Source organism: Episyrphus balteatus, chromosome 1 (genome assembly GCF_945859705.1).
Source record: "Episyrphus balteatus chromosome 1, idEpiBalt1.1, whole genome shotgun sequence".
Classification (NCBI taxonomy): Eukaryota; Metazoa; Arthropoda; class Insecta; order Diptera; family Syrphidae; genus Episyrphus; species Episyrphus balteatus.
In genome coordinates, this window is record NC_079134.1 from 7456936 (window position 1) to 7478892 (window position 21957).

A 21957-nucleotide genomic window follows, 5' to 3' on the forward strand; every position below is an offset into this window, starting at 1 on the left:
AAAGGTAAAAAAAAGTTAAGCCCGATTCTGAAAAAATAGGTATGATGTGGCGGTTTAACATGGAAGATGATTTTTTAAAAATCTGAGAATGTGCAAAGCGTAGGCCCATGACACAAGCTATCATTTGGCATCACTCCCAAAAATTGCTCTCAAGCGGCTTAGCTTCCAGGATCGTTCAAAGATTCGGGGATTTTTCGAAAAAAAATTTTACCCCAACTTTCAAACGCGATTTTCTCGGAATTTTGAAAAAAAAATCGAAAAACCGGATTATACCACTATCGTCTAGCTGAGAATATAAGCTTTCATATGGCACCACTCCCCTGTCTCTAGATCAAAGCGTTCCAACGCCTATATCGCGGAATTTTGAAGAAAATTAAAATAAAATTTTTGATGCCAAAAGATAGCGGGGACTCTAACCTACTCGGAATTTTGAAAAAAGTCGAAAAACCGGATTCTACCGGAATTTTTTTTTTATGATAAAAAAAGAAATATTTTACTAAAAAAATAGAAATATATTTACTATCAAAAACACCAAGAGAAAAGATCACGAAAAATTATCTGTCTTATTTATAAAAATATCTATGTGTTAAAATAATTCCATTAATAACTAGAACCAAACATCTTAAGCTATGGTGTTTTATAAAAGTTTAAAATATCTTCATATTTCATTATACTTTCCAAATAAAAATCAATGTATCCTCTCACCCATCACAGCTCAGCTCAGCTCACTTTACCTTAGCTCACCCAACAGCTCAGCTCAACCATCAGCTCAGCTCACTTTCAGCTCAGCTCAAATGAGTTAACCATATATAGTACGTTCTGAACCGCACAACATGAGTAAAGTTCACAGATTAAATTGAAAACTACATGGACGCAAGGAGGATGAAAGAATTAATTTATTGTTCACTTGATAAAAATGTAAAAAACGAAGTGTGGATTAATTAATTTAATAATAGAAATTAAAAATATCAAATGAAATTCATTTATATATGTATACTGAATGAGAAGTATAACTTCAGTCGAGTGTACATGTGTACACACACTCTTTTTTTTTTTTATAATTTTCCAATACTTGGAAGCAGAATTAATGAGATTGTTAAAGGCTTTTAACTTCAAAAAAGCTGTACAATTTTCTCAAAAACGTCAACTTTTTCACCCATAATAACAATTGACACTTCCAATCAATTTTATGCCAAACACTTAGTTATCAGATAATTCAATCACTAATAAAGACTTAAAGTTATGCCTGATATTTCCAGCTGACCAACTAGGCAGGTACCTATCTCTGCTAAATTACTCTAAAATTCCATTTGATTAAAATTGAACGAAAACCAACCGAAATCATATCAATTCGACATGACATATGCTGCCGATAACATGCCTCCGATAGTCAACACGCCACTTAAGCGATCGTCTAACAACACATTCATTTGCCGGCCATCGACGCCGCCGCCGGCTGCTGCTAACAACAACAAGAACTACAACAACAAGCAGCACAGATTGTTGTCAATTTGGAGGCACATTCCATGTCAGTCGCGCTCCGATAGAGACAAAAACCCGACCACAGCAGTTTCCAATTGACATAATAGCCTGGCCATGTAGCCATTCTTTGATTGTCAAATACACAAAGCCAACGTAAATATTCACCGATTCCAGCAGTGATCGCTAAACCCTGATCAGATGGCAGTGCAATTCAAGCATCTGAATTTGTCTCACAAAAAGACAAAATGAATAAAAAGAATGGAAGAGTTAGGTGAGCCCCCCAATAAATCTCTTCCCATTGGAATCAGTCAACTGAGCATGGAGCTGAAGGACCATGTGGAAGGTTTTGGTTTTGTAAAAAAAAACATCAGAACCGGCTTGCGCGACACTCAAACTTATGGCACTGATCGGATACTAAAGATTTCACCGAACCGAACGAGAAGTTTGAAAAAAATAAAAACCGCACACTCACAGAATTTCATCATCGAGGACGGATGAGCGACGAAGAATCCCTTGAATGAAATTTCTGTCATGCGGATGAGGGACCAGGTTCATGAGATAACTCCTCTGTTCCCTTCTCATACATAACCTTCCTCTGGTAAAAAGGGCCACAGTTGTCGTAATTATGCCTTGAACCTGGGCTTCTGCGATTGTTGTCTCTGTGCTGTTTTCTGTTGGCGGTGTGATGGTGGCTCTTCTGGTGGCTGGTATAGATGATGTTCCCAAACCCAGGTGCAGCTTACAGCTACAAGAGTAATAACAGCCGAAGCAATTGCTTCAGTACATGCATACCATTCCTTCGTTTTGGCCTGACATCATCGTCATCGCATCCATCCTGCTTTAGGTTTTCTGTGTGTTTGGAGGGATCGTATAGGTAGTAGGAAGGTACATGAATCCGGGTGAGGACACATCAGGCAAAGGAAATGCAATTCAGCAAGAAGAGAGTCAAACGAAGAGGAATCAATGAAAAAAACACAAAACCGCAACGTTGTGTTATTTAATACCTCCTGTGCCATTGGAATTCCATCGCCTCTTCTACTTATATCTTGTCTCACTCTCTTTTGACAGTGAAGTGACCCTAGGGAAGAAGGAAAGGACTCCCAAAGCCAACTTGGTCTTTTCATAGGTTGTTGTAATGTTAGGGCGCTCGGCTCCGTACTCGCTCAACAAAACGATGAGAATTGTATAAGAAGGAAATTGATGAACTTCAACGCGAGAGATTTCATTTCGTACAAGTACGAATGGGAACGTAAAAAAGAAGAGTTTTTTTTGTTTTTTATTAGGTCAACGGACTTTTACCTTAGTTTTACGTTGAAACGGATGTGGAATGTCTTCTTTTGCCAGGTCAGTCATCAAAGATGCGTTTCCTTTTTTTTTCTTTTTCTTTATTTTTAGTTTTTGTTTGTTTTTTTCCTCACAAAGGATTCTTCTTTTTCGAAGAATGAATTTATTTACAGTTTGTTTGGATTTTTGAAGTGAAAAATTGTTCAAGTTATTTTAATTGCAAAGCATTACACAAATTGGAACATTTTTAAAGTTTTGAGGCGCCTTTTTGTAATGGAATTTAAATCGAAATACAAACAAATGCATGGGAACGTTCAAAATATTTTCTGTTTCGGTAAAATGTCATTTAATTTTTGGATTTCCTGTGAATTAATTTGACTTAATTATTTGACCGGAATTTGTTTTGTTCAAAATTGGGACATTGAATTATATTTTGGCATCAATGAAAAATTTTTTCTTGAATGTACGTACTAAGTGTTTATTCGAGTGAGTTATCTTTGAGAAGATACGCCAGGTTAGGGAAACTTAACGAAATTTCTTTTTGTCTTCATAAAATCCTTTTATTTTCTCAAATGGAAATTGAATTTTTCGTTAAGTTTTTTCCTCCTGCCAATTTTTCCAGTACATCACAGTTACTGTCAATTGAAGTGACTACAAGAATATTTTTATCAATATTTTCAAAATGCATACTTATGTATTTTTATACAAAAAAATTAGTTCACAGAGGAAAAACTTAACGAAGTTCAGTTTTTACAAGTAGTTAAACAAATAAATTCATTGAATAAAACTTACAGTTTAGCTTCTAAAAACGTAATTGCAGTTGTGAAAAAAAGTTTTTCCTTTTTCCATTAGTTTTCGTTAAGTTTTCTTAACTTCTGTCAATTGATGTAGTAGCTCGTAGTATAGAGAGATCTTAAGTTATAGGTACAAATTGCTTATTAAATTGTGCCCATTTGAAGTGAACAGTTAATATGTTTTCTTTTCCTTGCTGTTTAGCAGAAAATGCCACTATGAGTAAACGACGAGGTAAACTTAACAAAAATGAGTATTGAGCCGTGATATTGACAAGTTTGGCTACACAACACTATTTAACTTTTTAAACTTTTCAAATCACAATTAGGATACCAATATTCAAGTTGAATCAAAAGTTGTAATTTTTCGTTATGTTTTGTATGTATGTATGTATGTGCTCATGGCAAAATAGGCTGTAAATGGAGAGACATGTAATGGTTGTTCATTTCATGATTGAAAACAATCATTTAATGTGGAAATACAGCAAAACAAAACTTAACGAAACTGTATTGTTAACTGTTTTTCAACAAGCTCTGCTATTTGTTTTCATTATTTTTGATCAAGTTTTTCAGAACAGAACAATTTTGTGTCAGTCTAAAGAAAAAAAAATGCCGTCAACTTTTCGTTAAGTTGTTTTTACTACCTAAAATTATTATAAAGACTGAAAAACTATTTTTCAATTAAACTATTCAAGGAAAATTATAATGAAAAACAGATAATTTTTTATAATGAAAAACAGATAATTTTTTAATGGATACTCGTTAAAACAACTTAAAGAAACTTAAATTCATCAATTTAATATATTGTTGTCTTAGAATACAGTCGGCTCCCTCTAAGTCGAACTTTCACGGGACTCGGAAATTTGTTTGAATTAGAGGGAAATTCGAGTTAGAGAGATTAATTTAATATTTTTTCTTCAATACTGTTCATTAAAAATGGTGAAAAAGTTCGACTTAGAGGGAAATTCGACTTAGAGGGAGTCGATTGTAGTTTCTTCTTGTTCATCTATTGAAGGTTTTATATCATTGGCCTCTAAGATTTAAAGAAATGAAATTCCAGGTATGATTTTCTTATCTGTTTGTAAATAAGAACAAATCAAATCAAACGCATGTACCATTCTGAAGTTTCCGTTCTTAGATTTGCTAAAATATGCAAATCATTAGTTAGCCAGCTGCATTCTCCTGAATCTTTTTTTGTTTGCATACATCTTGATACAGTACCAACAACAACAAAGACCTCATCAATTCTAATTTGTTTTTAGGTTGTTTTTTTTTTCACATTGTAAAGCGCAAAATGAGTTTGTCCGTTAATTTCCACAGGGCTACCGTTCACACATAAGGCAGGCAGGCTCAAGGCAATTAGTTAGCAACTACTATCTTTTTTACAAGTTTTACCTGAAAAACAAAAAAAGTATTCAAAGAAATTAAACGAAGATGAGAAACGAAACAACAAATTCACACGACATAAGAGAGACCACCACCATTGATCGATAAGAATCAGCAGTAAAATACTACCTACAAAAAAAGCAGAAGACAACCGAAGCAGAAGCTAAATAACACCATCTTCTACTTCTTCCCGGGACACAATACAACACCTGGGAATGATTTTTTTCATCAACCTGGAAGAAAAAAACAGCAAGTGCTAAGAAAAAAAAGAAATCTAAAGAGAAAAACAACAACAATGTATTAAATAGTGTGAAAACCGCAAAAAACGATTAGAATCACAACACCTCTAACAACAACAACAACAATACATGAGCTGATCTGAACAGCAAAGCAACAACAACAACAAAAAAATATTAAACAAAACCAAACGTTGGTAATTACATTTCGGGAAGTCAGCAGACGTATCCCAGAGCTACCTAACTTTACCAACATAAGTTGCACTTGTATCTGGGTATGGTGTTGAACTTTAATTGCTCTTAGCAACCGGGACTTTTCTAGGAATAAAAGAAACCATTCAACTATATGCCATGTGGTTCACATACAAGAATCTCAGAATATACAGTTTTTTGTTAGTTCTTTAAATGGTATTTTAACACGCTTTCATAATTACACTTAAAGAAGTCAAAAAGTCAGCATTAAACAAGATAAAAAAAACGGAACAACTGAACTGTTTTTTTTTGTTCAAAGGAAATTATATGAAATTAATGATTTGCATATATAAAGCCTGGTGTAGCTGTAGATGTAGCAGGACATGAATCCTTTTTTAAAAATATACGAACTCTTTAGGTAATTCTTGATATTGCTAATATAACAGAGTTGCTTTTAAGGCATAGATACAATTAGTCTTTAAATACTTCGGAATCCACTTCATCTTTAAAGAGTTTAGCTATTCTTCTATTTTGCACTAATCTTTTTTATTAATCAAAAACTGAACGAAACTATAAAAAGCATGAAAGTCATTATATTTATGATTTTTCAGATTCAATCTGAGGGTAGAACTATAATACCTTGTCAATATGGAAAACAAATTTCAATTACTTTCGTTAAGTTATTCAAATTTTTATTAGATAAAGCAACATAGCAAATTCCTTTTGATAGAATTGAGAAGATTTTATGGCAAATAACCGTACGATTGTGGCATAGAAAAATATTATTCATTAAAAAACTTTCGGTGTAAAAAAAACTTAACGAAACTTATTTTTAGTCAATCCTAATAATAAATGCTGTTAGTTTAAAATTATCGTTTAAAAAATATAATTTTTTCTTTTGTTCTTTATTCAAATCTTATTTATATTTTGTTTTTTTTTTTTTAATTTCAGGAAATATCGGAGTCAAACTTACTACTGTGGTGAGTAACTGCATAGTTTTGTCTTATTTCTATAACATCCATATAATTACTTCCTAAACCAGCAACTAATGTTCAATTGGGCTTTGGTTTACTTATCTGAAAGTTATCTTGGAGGGAGGTACACTAAACTTTAGGACCGTTGTATAGTTTGTCTGGGGTGACTCTCCTGCTTCTCGAAGCACTTTTTAAAACATTTTGTCATTTTTAAGACCATCAAAAGAATTCCAGTCAATCAGACTCGAAATACTTTTTACTGAACTTTTTTAATAATTTGTACGAACTCTCTTCGCCTAATTATGAGCAAAAATAAAATGTTCGTTCTTGTTGATTCTCATGAATTTGAGTGACCAATATGAAATAATGAAGCAACAAGGTTGTTTAACTTGTTTTAAAAGTTTTCTTTTAAACTTTATGTTTTATGTTTTGAAACTTATTCAATAATTTGATAAGTAGTTTGTCAAATTTATGAAAGTACCTAACTCAAGTCTTCAAATTGGTTTTACCTTGAAAAATAAATTCCCTTTTTCTTGGTCTAAAAATTTTGCACGTTTTCATGTAGGTGTAACCACACCATAAAGCCATAAAAATTCCCTAAAAACACCTTAATGTCCACACTTGTGGTTCTCAGTTAATTTATTACTTCAGTATAAGAGAGAGAAGAACCTCTAAAGAAGCAGGTAGGTAAAAAAAAGAAGATATAAAATGTAATTTCATTCAACAAAATTCAATAAAATATAATCGTTGTATAAATAATATCCTGATGGCCATGAGGAAGTCAATTGATATTCCTGTCACATCTTAATTCTTTCTTCTTTTTTATTTTTACATTACCAAATGTTATACCAGTTTTCTGTGCCAAACCATCGCATCATTCTATAAGTAAAATGCGGAATGCTAAAAACCTGTTTCCCTTCTACTTGAGTTCTCTTTGGCAAAAGCCCTTTCAGAGTCTTCTTTCGACTTGCAAAAATATTTTTCATCATTGACATCTTTATAATAAACCTCAATCATCATGCAATATCCTATGACACCATATCATCATCATTTTGGTCAAAACACAACACCATCTCTAGATCTTTCTTCTACTTTATACTCGCTTGTTGGCAGCAACAAGAAATCAATTTATTTTATTTCCCGTACCTACTACTCGATCTTAGGTCGGTCTTTTTCATAACTTTGAATACTATCACGTGGGCTGCCAGCCATATCATATCGTAATTTGCATATTGTACTACCTTCTCTCTACAACGAAGACGACGATGACTTCAACTTCGACTAGTAGATATAATGAATTATGTTCTTTCAAATTAATCAGACCCCATGTTGTTGGTTTGATGGTGTTGGTGTGGTTGGTGGGACTCCTGCGATGAACAAGAAGAAAGGCACAAATTATGTTCCATTATTATGACATCATTAAGTCATATTTCAATTTCGTACCTCAATTGAAACCTCTCCATCCCAATTGCAACCTGTCAATTCATATTTCTTTCATGGGGATAAGAAAGAAGATGAAGCGATGGACCACATAATCTATACATGAATACAGGGTTGGATTTGGTAAGTTTGTTGCTTTGGACAGAAGATTCTTTGCAATTGCCATATTGCATGAAAGTGTTTCTGTTTCCGAATTGAATTGAACTTTTGCTGTCTTCCAATGTTTCCTTCTTGCATTTACCTGTCATTTAAATCCCTGTTTACCATAATATCATTCGTAATGTTTGACTTTATTATGTTAAAGTGGCATCACTTACACACAAATGTCATTTTTGACATAAAATCTTAAAAAAAGAGAAAACATTAAAGATGATTTATTGGCCAATTTAGCCAAAGGAAAACAAGATTTCAATCATCACCATTTTATCGATTAAAAGGAAAAAACAGTGATGCCATTTGTTAAAAATAGAAAAGATAAAATATCAAAAATTGACAGATGATGACATTTTTTGTCTACAAGTGATGCCACTTTACCTTAAAACTGTCTTTTCTTAACATTCGGCCTAATACTTCTAAACATTACAAAATCCAGCCATATTACGTGCCACACAAAAGGCGATGATGATGAACATTGCCATTACTATTCAATGGTCACATCCAGCATCTATATGAGCGGAGCATCATCCACGTAGCCTTCATCATCATCATCATAATCATCATATAAGACCATCTTTAGAACAGGTAAGGTGTGTGCCAAAACGGCCAGTGTAGGCAGCAAAAAAAAAATGAAAAGAAAAGAAACAAAAAACTAAGAATTATTGGCCTTTTATGTGAACCCTGCGGCACTTCGTTTTGTTTTTTTTTTCCTTGCTGTTTCTTTAAGAATTTTTAAAGGCAAAGAGGGTGAAAGCAAAAAACTTGTTTTTACACTTTTGTTTCTTGTTCTGAGGGCTTCTTTTAAGTTGTGTTTTATTTTGTTAAAAAAAAAACATTCACTTGGCTTCTCTTATATTTTTTGGATCTGTTTCCTTCCATCCTACAACGTTTTCTCGTACTCGTTCGTGTGCGTTTAATGTTCACATGTGTTTTTGGTAGCATTTTATAGATTGTGTATGTTCTTTTTCTTTTGTTACAAAACTCTCAAAATCATTGTTGCCGATTGTTTTAATGATTTCTTACACACCTTTCCCTTTTTTTTTGTATTTCTTTTATTTTTCGGTATTTTGTTGTATTTTTGGTATCAACCAGAAAAGAAGGAAAAATGTTAAATGTGTTTGATTACTGACCTCATTCTTGTTCCCTTTGTTGATCTTTTGTTTTACACAGGATGCAAGTGGGAATGCATTTTGTTACTTTTTTATTTTTTTTTTTTTGATTATTTCTTCTTTCTTCCAGAACGTCATGTGTTCAATGGTCTGAAAAAGGACCTGTTTTTTTTTGCCATATTTGGACATTTTTGGTTGAGCTTCCTTATTTTTTGTTTTTTTTTTTTTTTTTTTTTTTGCGTAATATTTTGTGTTTTCTCGTTACGGTTGGATAAATAATAATTTTTTTTTTACTTGTAAATTGGATTTTGTTTTGTTTTTTTTTTTTTAATACGAGAGTATTCTGGTATTGTTTTGTTTGTTTGTGGGATGAGTTATAAATTTTTGTTATTCTGTTCGTTTTTTTTTTTTGTTGTGATGCACGATCACGTTTTTTGGATTGTTATAACGTGATACAGACTAGATTTGGTAAATTGATGTTTCTTTTTTGTGTTGTCAGAGATGACTTGATCAAAATAGGGAAAAAAATTTTAAATTAGAATAATACCTACATTGTCATTTGAATCACGCTTAAATTTTATATTACATATAGGTACTCATCGATCACATTCTCATTTTTTGATGATGTTCAAGGAATATAATTAAAATGATGATAGAGTAAATAGACTGATGGTTAAAGGAAATAATCATACAAATACGAAGTGATCATGAATAGAATTTAATTATACATAACAATTATTGTTAAATAGGTAGTTATCAGTTATAATAGTGAAAGAGAATGAATCAAATCATCATTGAATAGTTGAATCGAAACTGACTAAACCTTACATCTGTAAACGTTGAAAAATATTTCTTACGGAATTATATTGATTCCAATATAAATTAACCCAACCATTTTTTAAACAATACACAAATGTAAATCTTGAAGGTTATAGCATCTAAAAGGCTTTTATAAAGAATTTCCTTGTAAATAGGTAAAAAAAAGTAAGCTTACAAAAATGTTCCACATACGCCACAGTGACCGCTTGGGTTAAATCTTTCAAAATAATCTTTGCTTTTTAAATTATAAAATAATGATTGTCTTGACAGGAAGAGCGGCAAAATACATAACTCTCTTTGTTTGATATGCGCCGTTAAAAGTATTGTGGAACGTAATTGTGTGTCTTCACCAAATGAACTAATTTCGATGTTAAATAAGGAAGTACCTATGTTCCAGAAAAATTTATTTAAAAATAAAATCCGTCAACCAAATTTTAATTTTTTTTAGGCTTCTGTTGGTTTTTATAAATTTTTCGCTATCCAATTCTGTGGAACAATTCTGTGGAACGTAAAATTTTCTTCTTGGAACTCATTCACTTTCCATTTCAAAAGGTCCAAAAACCCATTTATTAAATTATGATAAATAACTTCCAATTTAATAATAAAGTTCAATTAACTTGGGATTGTTTTCAAAACAAACATTTTCTTGACTAGGCCTTTTTTCCGGCATGACCTACAAAACTTATCCAAAAAAACATTTTCAAATTTGAAGAAAAAAATAAATAAATAACCAAACCATAGAAAAACCCTTGTACAATCGCACAAAGCTACTTTTAGCTAAACATGATTGAACACAATGTTCTTGTCTAGAGAGCGGCCTACCTTTTGTGTTCAAAAACAAATGCCAAGCCCTCCTCCAATTGATTGGAACACGAATTTCTACTTCATCGTCGTCGTGGATGTTATAATGCGGTGGTGGTGGAGTCTTGGCGCGTACTGTAATTTGTAACACAACTTGGTTCGTTGCTAGAAATTTAAAAAGGGAATCAAAAAGGCAAACACCATACTAACAAATAAAAATATACACTCAACACAGCAGGGGCTTGAGAAAGTCATAGTCAAAACACCAAGAAGGCTATGCTTAAGCAATACAATCAGTGGGATTGTTATAATGTTCACTCTCTTTTCGGGGAGCACCCACAATCTTAGAGGCACTTGTTTGGATTCTAATACTGTCTGTTTGTGTGGACTTGAGATATAGAAGTGAATGGTTATATCTTGGCAGTTTTTTGGGGCGAGAAGTTTTTCCCAAATACTGTGTGGAAGGTATCGTGTGAACACTTGGATTAGTTACATTCAGAAGTCATCGCAAAGCGTGGTTTGTGTAGGTCTATAGTCTTTAAGTTTTATTGGTTTACCTCGATGAGGTAGAACGAATAATCACGATCTCTCCTCCAAGAGACTTTATATTGACATTTACTCACTCCTATAAGACTGCTGTTTGATGCTGCTAGTGACTTATACAGTAAATACAACGGACAAGTTGAATGTTTTCAATGGACGTTGTTGAGGAAGACTGAGAGGAGAGGTCATACTGAATGTGTTATGGTGTTTGGATAAATTGTTGGATTTGAAATTACTTGAAATTGTTTGTTAATTGTTCATTGTTTACTTTTGTAATTGATTTGGTTTGAACACGAGTGTAGAGGTTTCGTCTTGAGGTATAAGTGTTATTTTTCTAATTTAAAATTGTTGGAATAGCAAAGAGGAGATGAAATGGAATATTGTTGAGGTGGTGCATTCAGCACAAAGTAACGGATAATTTTCTGTTTATAAATGACTTTCTGTTTTCTTTACACTTTTTCCTCTTTGTTACGTGATTTGATAAGAGTTTTTCTTTGCAACTCTGCAAGCTTTTTTTTGTCTTACAAAATGACACATTACATCAGTACGTATTCGAAATGGTGTAGCATTTTCAATTAGAGATCTCAGGAAAGCTTGTGGAACGTATTTTATATTTTTAATAAAGCACTTTTTTTCAATAGCTTCTTACTGCGCCTTTCTAGCTCCGAAAAAATAGGACAATTTTCATGTTTTGATGTTTTACCATCCAACTAAGCCTTATTGATTTTATTTTGTACACCAATTAAACAATAAACAAATTAAACATTAACGGTCACTCTGGCGTATGCGCAATTTTTTTTTTTACAACTTTTCTTTTGGTAGACAAAAAATGAAAGCAGTTGATATTTTGTGGATAATTTTTTGACCAAGAACATAATGTCGTGATATGTATAAATTGTTCATATGAAATGCATAATGGATACCCTACTAACAATTTTGCTTCTATAATGCTTTACAGAAGCAACAATTGCATCTGTAAAGCTTTATAGAACCAAAATTGTTTGTCGGGTAATAAGCATATTTATTAGGCTACTGCATAGATTTTATCGCGGGCCTTGGCATGGCGACCGAATCAAGAAATTTCGTAACGAAAAAACCTGACGACACCTACTTGGGAGGTTCACTTAACGTGTATGTATATGGTACGACTGTAAGAAGCTTGCATGCATCGAGACGAGCGAGAACAACACCTGTGGGTGATCGTTTGCCGGCACCAGTCTGTCTTTAAAAAATTGTAACTTTTTTTGTAGGTGTCGTACAGATATGGTTGAGGCATATTTTAAAAGGTGAAATAATAAGCTTTTAGATGATATAAAATTTCTTATAGGTTGTCATGTAAAAATATTGACAATATGATGTGTAAAGAAAAAAAATGTTAATTTTTTGTCGATTTTTTATAATAGCTATTTTATTGAGCTTCAAAAATTATAAATTATGACGTTAACACATAAAATTATCGTCGTAAATCGATTTTACAGACAACCAATTCTTTTTTTTTGCTTTGATAGGTATTAATTAATTTAAGCCCCGAGTGCCACAAATTATTTTTGACGTACTGTAACATTTATTTGTTAAATTCGTAACAACGTTTCATTGTTTATAGTAAATACATATAACTATGGAAGGATCCATGCTAAGCTTTAATATTAAGAAGCTGTGAATTTTTTAACTTGACTCATAATTGTTAATATTTTCGTTGCACGAGAATTCTTTGAATTAAAAGTTATAGATATTAGTGATGGGAACTATCGAATGATTTGAACTATCGATAGTTAGTAACTGAATGGTTTGAACTATCGAATAGTTCATTCATTCGAATAACAACTATCGAATAAAACTATCGAATAAAAACACTATTCGAATGAAAAAACTATCGAATAAAAAAAAATATTCCAATGAAACTATCGTATAAAAAAAGTATTCAAATGAAAAAACTATCGAATAAAAAGACTATTCGAATGAAAAAACTACTGAATAAAAAAACTATTCGAATAAAAAAACTATCGAATAAAAAGACTATTCGAATGAAAAAACTATCGAATAAAAAAGTAACTAAATGAAAGAATGATTTAAAACTATCGAATGAATTTTACAATTATCGATATTTTGATCGTTTTTTTTTTGATAGTTCCCATTACTAATGTATATTACACATGTTCTTTTAGATCAAATTTTCTTATATTCCTATGAACCAAAACATTAATTAAAGAAAAATTCAGAAAAAAAACCTGTGGTCACATTAGTAAAGCTTTTTTTTTACCAAGCCATTCAGCAATGCTATCAAATAAAAATCTGGTTTTTCAACAACTTGTGTGTAAAAATAGAATTTCAAATCAAACTGTCGTTATAAATTCATATTCTATCCCTGCTGTCCATTTGATTGAATACATTTTTCCTATTTTTAAACAAGAACCTTTTATATTTAATAAATCTACATAAATTATAATGTCTGTCCAATTAACTGAATCGTGAGCCAAAGGTCTGAATATCATTTCAAACTTCTTCTTAGAGAAAAAAATAATTGAAGTAGAAGAAAAAAATGGAAGAAAACTAGTTTTTAATTAAAGTTTAAGCTTGGACCTGAACAACTTTTTAAATGTTTATTGGTATAACTTTTGTTAACCCTACTGTATTTGTCATCAAGTACGTATCTTCTTTCAGTGGCGCTGTCAAAAGCCCCAAAGAGACAGATATGTCGTCTATCCTATATCTATGGAATCGACAAAAGGGATCTTAAATTACATTGTTCATTCACATCTCTCCTCTCTCTAACCTCAAAAAAGGTTTAAAAATATATCTTTTTTGATAGCTGCCACTGCAGATCGGGCAGGATCAGATTTATCTAGGTTTTTCTCTTGCTCTCATCAGTAGACCGTTTCATGTCTATTTTTAGTTTCAAAACCGCAGATCTGTGACAGAGTTTGAGTCTCATTGCTCAAGTTCAGTTCACACGCTTTCACTAGATTTTGTGCCTGCTGCTACTGAATCTGAAGTCATTGCCGGTTTATGGCTTGTCTGCTTCCTTTATATCGTCGTCGTCAGTCTATACAGCGTTATAGCACGCCATGGATATCGCATAATAATATTCTGTGACAAAGATGCAAAAGTATCTATCTATCTGAGGGTTATAGACTGTAGACTGTAGTTTGAGCTCTCTAAATAAAAATGACTTAATGAAAACATTACAACAGAAGCTTTACTTAACAACAACACAGACTAAATGCAATAGAAATCTCTACAAGATTTGCCTTAAGGTTTTGAATTCTAGACATTACAGACGAAACACAGAGAAAAAAAAAGTATCTAACCACGAATTACCAAACCAACCAACCAACAACTTTCTGACGTAGTCGTCGTCATCGAGTCGTTCGACGTATATATATAAATGATTCTTGGTGGGCGGGAAGCACGCGGATTCGTGTGCTCTGGAAATTGCATTTAGCTATCGGCTCAGCAGCAACTTGGCGTGAGATAGCAATAGGAGCTCTCATAGTCTTTAAGTTTGAAGAATTATGACATAGAAAAAACCTAGGCTCCATAAAATAACCAACAACAACTAACAGTGACTTGAGGCACACACGATTATATTGTCATTTGAATTATTGTGTTGCGTTTGGAAAAATTAAGTGAATTGACAGGCTATAGTTATATGGTAGTCCAAATTAATCTATCGCTTGAAAAGTGAAGTTTTAAAGACCAGAGGCTAAAAATTTAACGTCAGAAGTTGGTTCTTAAAATAATGATGAGTTCTGTTTACCAAGTTGGTATTCAGGCTAGAAGTGGTCATTAGAAGTGTCTGAATGGAAAAATGAAAATTTGATGGTTAGTTTAATGATTAACTAAAACAAGACCTGAGGACGAGAAGGCCTTTTTATACACACAAGTTAAATTGATGATTTTATATTTGTATATGAAGTCCATTGTAGATAAAACATAATAATAATAATTAGTTCGATTCGATTGAGTTAAATTTTCAGCTTTATATTCCAGAATTTATATTTTTCAACTCAAAGCTATTTGATGGACCAACTTGAAGATTTTTTTTTTAGGTTAAACTTTGATTTTTCCTTTAACGTCAATTGCTGAGAAAAGTTTTTGTTGTTTCACAAAAAATCCAGTCATATTTTATGAAGCAAAAATGAGTGCATTCCACAATCTGGGTTGTTACCCACGGAAATAAAATAACGACAGGCATAACTTTACTTCTTGTATGTTTAATCATAATATAGTTAATTATACCAAAAACTAGTTAGATATACCAGAAAACAAGTTAAATATAACAGAAAAAAAGTAAAAGTAACTCGAAACTTACAAACAATACAAGTGAAGTCAAAAATAGGGCTTGTTGAATGTAATAGAATCAATCAATCGAGTAATTAAATAACCCATTTAGAAGTTCATTTTCAAGTTAAATATTATTGTTAAATATTATTGAAAAGAAATACATAGTTAAAAAAAAGCTGAACTCACAAGGCTGTTTTTGGATTCAAAAAGTAGGAAATTTATTTGACTGAAAAGATACTGTATTAATTGTACCAAGAGTAGTGTTACGATGTTGGAGAATCCCAAAAAAATTGAGTCTTGTAATTCTGTATATCTGTCTCTATCTCAAGCTTTAGCCTAAACCACTTAAGTCATTTGCTTTAAACTTTGTAGTTGTTTTGGGGCAGTTGAAAAAAAAGATCAAAATTAACGATACTTGCGATTATAACCAAAATGAAAAAAGTGTTTTTTTTTGTCAAAAAGGACTCTAACGATTTTGATTAAATAAATAAGTTCTTGCTTTTAAAATAAAAGAAATATTATTAAAGGTACATGCCGTTTTCTTGATTTTCTCGTAAGAGATTTAACCGATGTCAAGGATAATTTTTGTATAAAAGCGCTTTAATAATTATGATTTAAAAACTTATAAAAAATTATAAATTTTGGATTTTTTTTAAATATTAAAAAAAAACATGATTCTTTTTGTGTGAATTAATATAATTATTTCTTGAGAGTGGTATACTAATTTTTGGTTTGAAAAATTTTTGTAATTTTTATATTAAAAAAATCTTTTTTTAAAAAAACGGCTCCTACAATTTTCAAAAAAAAAAATCAAAAATTCTCTCTTATACAAGAAATTTGATGGCACAACTTAGTTGGACTATTGAAAGAAGTGTTTTCGTAATTTTAAAAACTTTACTTTCTTACATTTCTTTTAAAATTAATGATGTCGTGTATTTTATAGTTTGTATGTCTTGGCAGTATTAAACTTTTACATATTTTGTCGAAAAATTTTTATTTTTCAATTTCTCTATACGAGAATCATATCAAGTACCGTATTTCACGCAAAGTCTGATAGTTACTCGACTATAAGTAATTCTTTACATACCTATAGGTTAAGCTTAATTTGTTTGTAACTCATACAGTTCTATATGATATTCTGGCAAAATCGCACGAAACTCGATGCCATATGCGCGAAAAATAAAATCAGCGTCACATTATGCTCGTATGTAGGAATTTTTTTTTCATTTTCAGACAAAAAATAAAAACAAAAAAAATTCAATATGCAACTTATTCTCATTCATTCGAGAGTCATACAATTGCTAATTGCTGTCAGACTGGTGGCCTATAAAGTCATTGAACCAACTGAACCTACACGCAGTCATTTAAGGTTTCCATCATTTTTTTGTATCACGAGTGGGTTTCAAATAACACAATGTCGTCGTAAATTTGATCAAAAAAAAAAAAAAAAAAAAAAACAAAAATTTACAACACCAGCAAATCCGCGACATTGGATTGCGCGTTGTCTGCGCATTTCAAACAGGTGCGCGTATAAATTCAAACTGACTCACTCTAAGTTCAATGACCATTTTATAATGAAGATTCTAAGTACTCGAATCTCAAAGTACTTGACAAAAAATCTCTCGATTTTATTGTGGGAGGATGGATGGGATGAACATTGAACATACTCGTACACCTGGTGGGTTGAGAAACCTTTAAGGCTTAAGCTTCATCGCCAAATCACAATATTCGTCGTCTTCTTCGTCGTCTTCATCGTCATCGTTGGGTCTTGTGTCTTCGAGTGTGTGTATCAACATCTCATAATATACACAACATGACACTTCCAGCTGAGCCACAAACATCCACGCTTGTTTGATCATCAATCAAAATGACTCTGGAAGGAAACTCGACTACTTGCTATAGAGACTATACTATCTGAGAGAGCTCCCTTTAAAAGGAGCTTGTCCAGAGGCGCCATTGACTGCGCATCACACCAACCACACCGCACTTGCGGGTTATAAACAATTTTTAGATCGCTTGTTTTTTTTTTGTATGGCTTCTGTGTGTAACCATTTCCAGAGAACCCGCATGGTTGTCATCATCAAACATCATCGTTGTCGTGTCTTCATCATCATCTCACAAGATTCGCCTTTCTTTCTTTATAAAGGCAAAGGCAACTTATTTTATACCTAATTCTGACTAACTTGTATCTTTTTCTGTAATAATATTTTTTTTTATTATTTTTTTTATATATATAAAAATAAATATAAAAAAAAAAAAATATAAAAATGTTGCACATTTTTAGCTCGCCCCATCATCATCGCATCTATCCTTGAGACAGACCATGGATTGGAGTAGAGACTTCTATTAGATTTTTAGAGGTCGCACATGCTTGGCTTGAATTTGTTTTTTTTTTTTGCTTAACTTGAAACTTGAGTTAGCTTTTATTACTTTTTAGTTTTGCAGCACGTCTGCTAGTAAAAATTCTTTTTTTTTTTTGTACTTGTTCCTTATACAGAAAACCATATATGACTCTTTTAAGATAAATAGTTGAATGTAAATGAGGCTGGCGCTGTGCTGGAAAAGTTAAGGCTTTACAGTGGCTGAGGCTGAATTTTTAAAATGGACCAACGCGCAAAAGGCCAACTTGTATAATTTATATACTACCACAACGTTGTTTGTCGTAGTCGTGTAGTCTCGTTCCCCCAATTGTAAACACATGGGGCATGTTTAATGACGTAAGTTTGATAATGGTCAGAGATTAGGCTTTGAACTGTATACCTGGTCAGGTTGCAGTTTACAGATTTTAAAGGTTTTATCAACCAACAAGTTACAAAATGAAGCGAAAAGAAACTGTAATTTTCGTTTAGGCATGTGCCGTGATTGTACATATTTATCTTGGCCTTTGTGAAACTTTGATTTCCTTAAATGGGATTACGAAAGGGAAGAATTTGAGGAGTGTTTTTTTTATGTAAACGGTTTGCTTCTCTACAAAGATAAGGTCGATTACTTGTTGCTCTAAGTTGTTGTGCAATATTCGGTTATTGGAAAGTGAACTGTTTAATGACTTCATTTTTGCTATGGGAAATTAATTTGACCCTGTTTTTAATTCATTGGATAAATGGAGATATCTCCAGTGAACTGAGAATTGTTTCAAGCGAAGTCTTTATTTATAATAAAAATAGAGCGGTCACTTGAGGAGAGTAGAATTTCGACTTGAACTTGCTCCATAAAAGAGTAAGGACTATTGACTAAACTCTCAATCATTTTTGTGTTGGTGTAATTAATTCGGAAAAATGGAAGGGATCTGCAATAAACCGCTGACACTGAGTCCAAACGACTAAGCATACAAGCAATCTTGATGACAATGATACTCTTGGAGGCTTTGCAAATTTCTTGCAAAAGAAAAGAATTTTCTAGTTTGTTAGTTGATAGGTCTTTGAACATTTAAAAGGCTGAGCAGTTCTTGCTAAATATCTGCATGATATAAAGTTATTTAAACCGTTTTTCAATAAAATTTTCAATAAAATTTACTATAATAGTTTCTAAAATAATTTTTGTTTCAAAGATTTTTCACCATTTGGCATGCGATTAAGGTAATAAGGTTACAGAAAAAAACTTCTTCGTTAGATAAGATAAAAGAGCCTGAAATGCCTAAAGATGCTTCAAAGCCTTCTGTTAACGTAAGCTTGCAGGTTCCTTGTAACAATTAACGTAATTTCCAAGTGCTGCATCCGAACTCCCTAAAGCAAGTCCAAAACTTAGAGCAGTCGTAACTTCTGGTCTTAGTAGCAATGCTGGCATTAATAATAATGATGATAAGTTATGCCCCTTGAATACTTCCTGACATATTTTATTAATTTTAATAAAATGTCTTTTGCGAATTTTAAAACTTCACAGAAAAGCATAGTCTTGGATTCAATTTTATAGTGAAACAAAGTATGTATCGAATTAAAAAAAAACTTCAAAACAATGCAATCTAAAAGCATGAAATGAGTAAAATTGTATTTCTACAAAAAACCAGAAAACATCTCAAATGTTCATATATTTCTGCTTCAGCACAATGTTCGACTTGTGTCGGCATTTTCATCCTTCTAACTAATACAAAATACAAAAAAATCAACTACCTGCAATCATAATTCCAATTGCAAGTCGATAAATGTGTTTAATTTTTTGTTGCCACTTTAATTTGACGTGAAGACTAAATTACTTGTCTAAATTCCCCTCTTTTTCTTGTCCAAACTCCATACCACTTACCTTACGCTATTTAGATCATTAACTAACAATTATCAAAAAACCAGTTCAAATGATAGAAATGCAGGGGGGGGGGTAACTTGTTTTGCGCCACGATCAACATCAATGTCCTTATATCCCTATGCGCTTTGCAATCACATCGACATCTGAACAAAAAAAAAACCACCGAACCGATCTTGTCATAGATCAGAAATTTTTATGATTTACTCGAGAATTTAAGAGATGCCAATTCAATGATAGTCGGACAGACATCACATTGAAAAAATACAACAACATAAAAAACCTCATCGAACATCCAGCTAACACTTGTTGAATGTGTTTTTTTCTGTTTCGTATGTTCAACTTTTTTCTTGTGGAGGAGCACAAAACCTATCTTCTTCTGTGTATCCTGCTTCAGCTATTCCCGATATGAAGCCTGGCCTGCCTGCTTGATGACGGGAGATGGGAGTAGTTGATGCCTTGAGGTATTTCTATCTAGGAACTCCTCTCAGATTGTGTGTGTTTGTAAGAAATATCTTTGTGCTGTTTCCATTTAATTAGATAAATACCTAACCTCGAGTGTCTTGAATGCTACGAAAAAAAGGTTGGGACTCACGTAAGAGGCATTTATATCTTCGAAAGAGGTGCAGAGAGCTATTAAATTGAGCTTTTATTAAGTCGTCACTGGGCAAAAATATAAAAGGTGTCTTCATATTTCTAGTGGGATGGGTTTTTTTTCTCTTCGATCTTCTTCTAGAATTTTGTTCTTTTTGATTTCTTCTTTTTTTCTTCCTTTCGGTCACATTTCATTCATCTTATGAATCTAATAATAAATTGTTGGTTGACTTTGGTTGTAAGTTCTTGATTTTCATTCTTTTTTTTTTTTTGTATCTTTCAGGAAAACATTCATTTGAAGGAATCAGCAGCTGTCGCATGCCATCGACATGAACATTGATGTCAATCAGAGAGAGGCTTCTGTGGCAAAAAAAGTCGTTATATGAATGGTGAGTTAGGAGAAGATCAAAAAAAACTTAAACAGGAACTAGTGATGGAAGTAAAGATTCGCTCGAAGGATTTATAGCTTCAATTTACACGTGGAGGTAGAAAAAATAGCATCTTTTGCAACTAGATTGACTTCTATGATATTTATGCAGGTTTGAGTGCAAATTTATTTATTGTTTTATTTATATTTTTCTACTGTTTTATGAAATTTTAATGACTACAGAAATGAGATGAAGAAAATAAAGTTTAAGATAAATTTATCGCTAACGTAGTGATATCAAAAAAATTGAATTAAATATGTCTCCAACAACTGTTGACCAGGTTTTGTTATAATTTATGGTTATTAGAGAATATTGCTTGATGATTGCATGTTTTTTTTTAATAGGTAGTTTGTGAGGCAGAGTTAAGAGTTTTAGAAGATTTCACAAAAAAAAAAAAGCTGAAAATTGTTCAATAAAATAGAATGGACATTTCTCAATTCACAGCATAGGTAATTGCAGTAAAGTTGATTGATATTTTAATTGTTTCAATCTCAATATTTACGGTCGATAAACTTTAATTGACTATTAGCCCAGGTGCGTTGCTAATAAAAAAAAAAGCTTTAACTTAAACGAACCGGAAACGTTGATAAACTTTTTCATATAACTGTCATGATCAAGCAATAAACAATCTTTGTACCTGATACAATTCTGTCAATTTTAATTATAATTTTTTTTTCTATTCCATTTAGCTGAATGTATTGATATGGGTTCACTTTAAATGCATGAAACTGTATATTGAACATTTAAAATATGATGTTTTAAAATTTTTTTTTTTTATTATTTATTTGCAAACGGTCCATTTAACTTTAAATGTTTAAACATGTGCAGTTGAAAGTTTCCAAATTAAAGTCAAACCAAACGACTGAAAATGGAAACGGTTCCAGCTCAGTATGAAAACTGTGAATAAGATTTCACCATTTAGGTTGATTTCATTATTTTATTAGGAGAAGTTAATTGGTATGAAAATTCAATTAGAATAGACAAAAAAGAATTTTTTTTTTTTTGTTTAATAAACAGTTTGGGATATTCAGTTTTTCTTTAGTTTTTCTTCCATTTCTTCCTTTTTTTATTAGAAAGAACGAATGCATTTATCCAATTCTACCGCGAAGTGCTTTGTTCACTCAGTTATTTTGGAAATAGTATTCCATTAAAAAATACAATTCAGGGTTATAAGACATCAATAGTGGCAGAGATGATCTCACCTT

The 21957-nt window shown here is 32.0% G+C and overlaps 1 long non-coding RNA gene across 1 annotated transcript in view; it reads left to right on the forward strand.

Moving 5' to 3' along the window:
* LOC129917374 (uncharacterized) overlaps positions 1-21454 on the forward strand; it is a 30932-nt gene extending 9478 nt beyond the window's left edge. The window contains exons 2-3 of the long non-coding RNA XR_008772741.1: positions 6323-6351; positions 20608-21454. This is a non-coding gene — a long non-coding RNA (uncharacterized LOC129917374). The remainder of the gene's footprint in view (positions 1-6322; positions 6352-20607) is intronic.
* Positions 21455-21957: the final 503 nt, after the last annotated feature.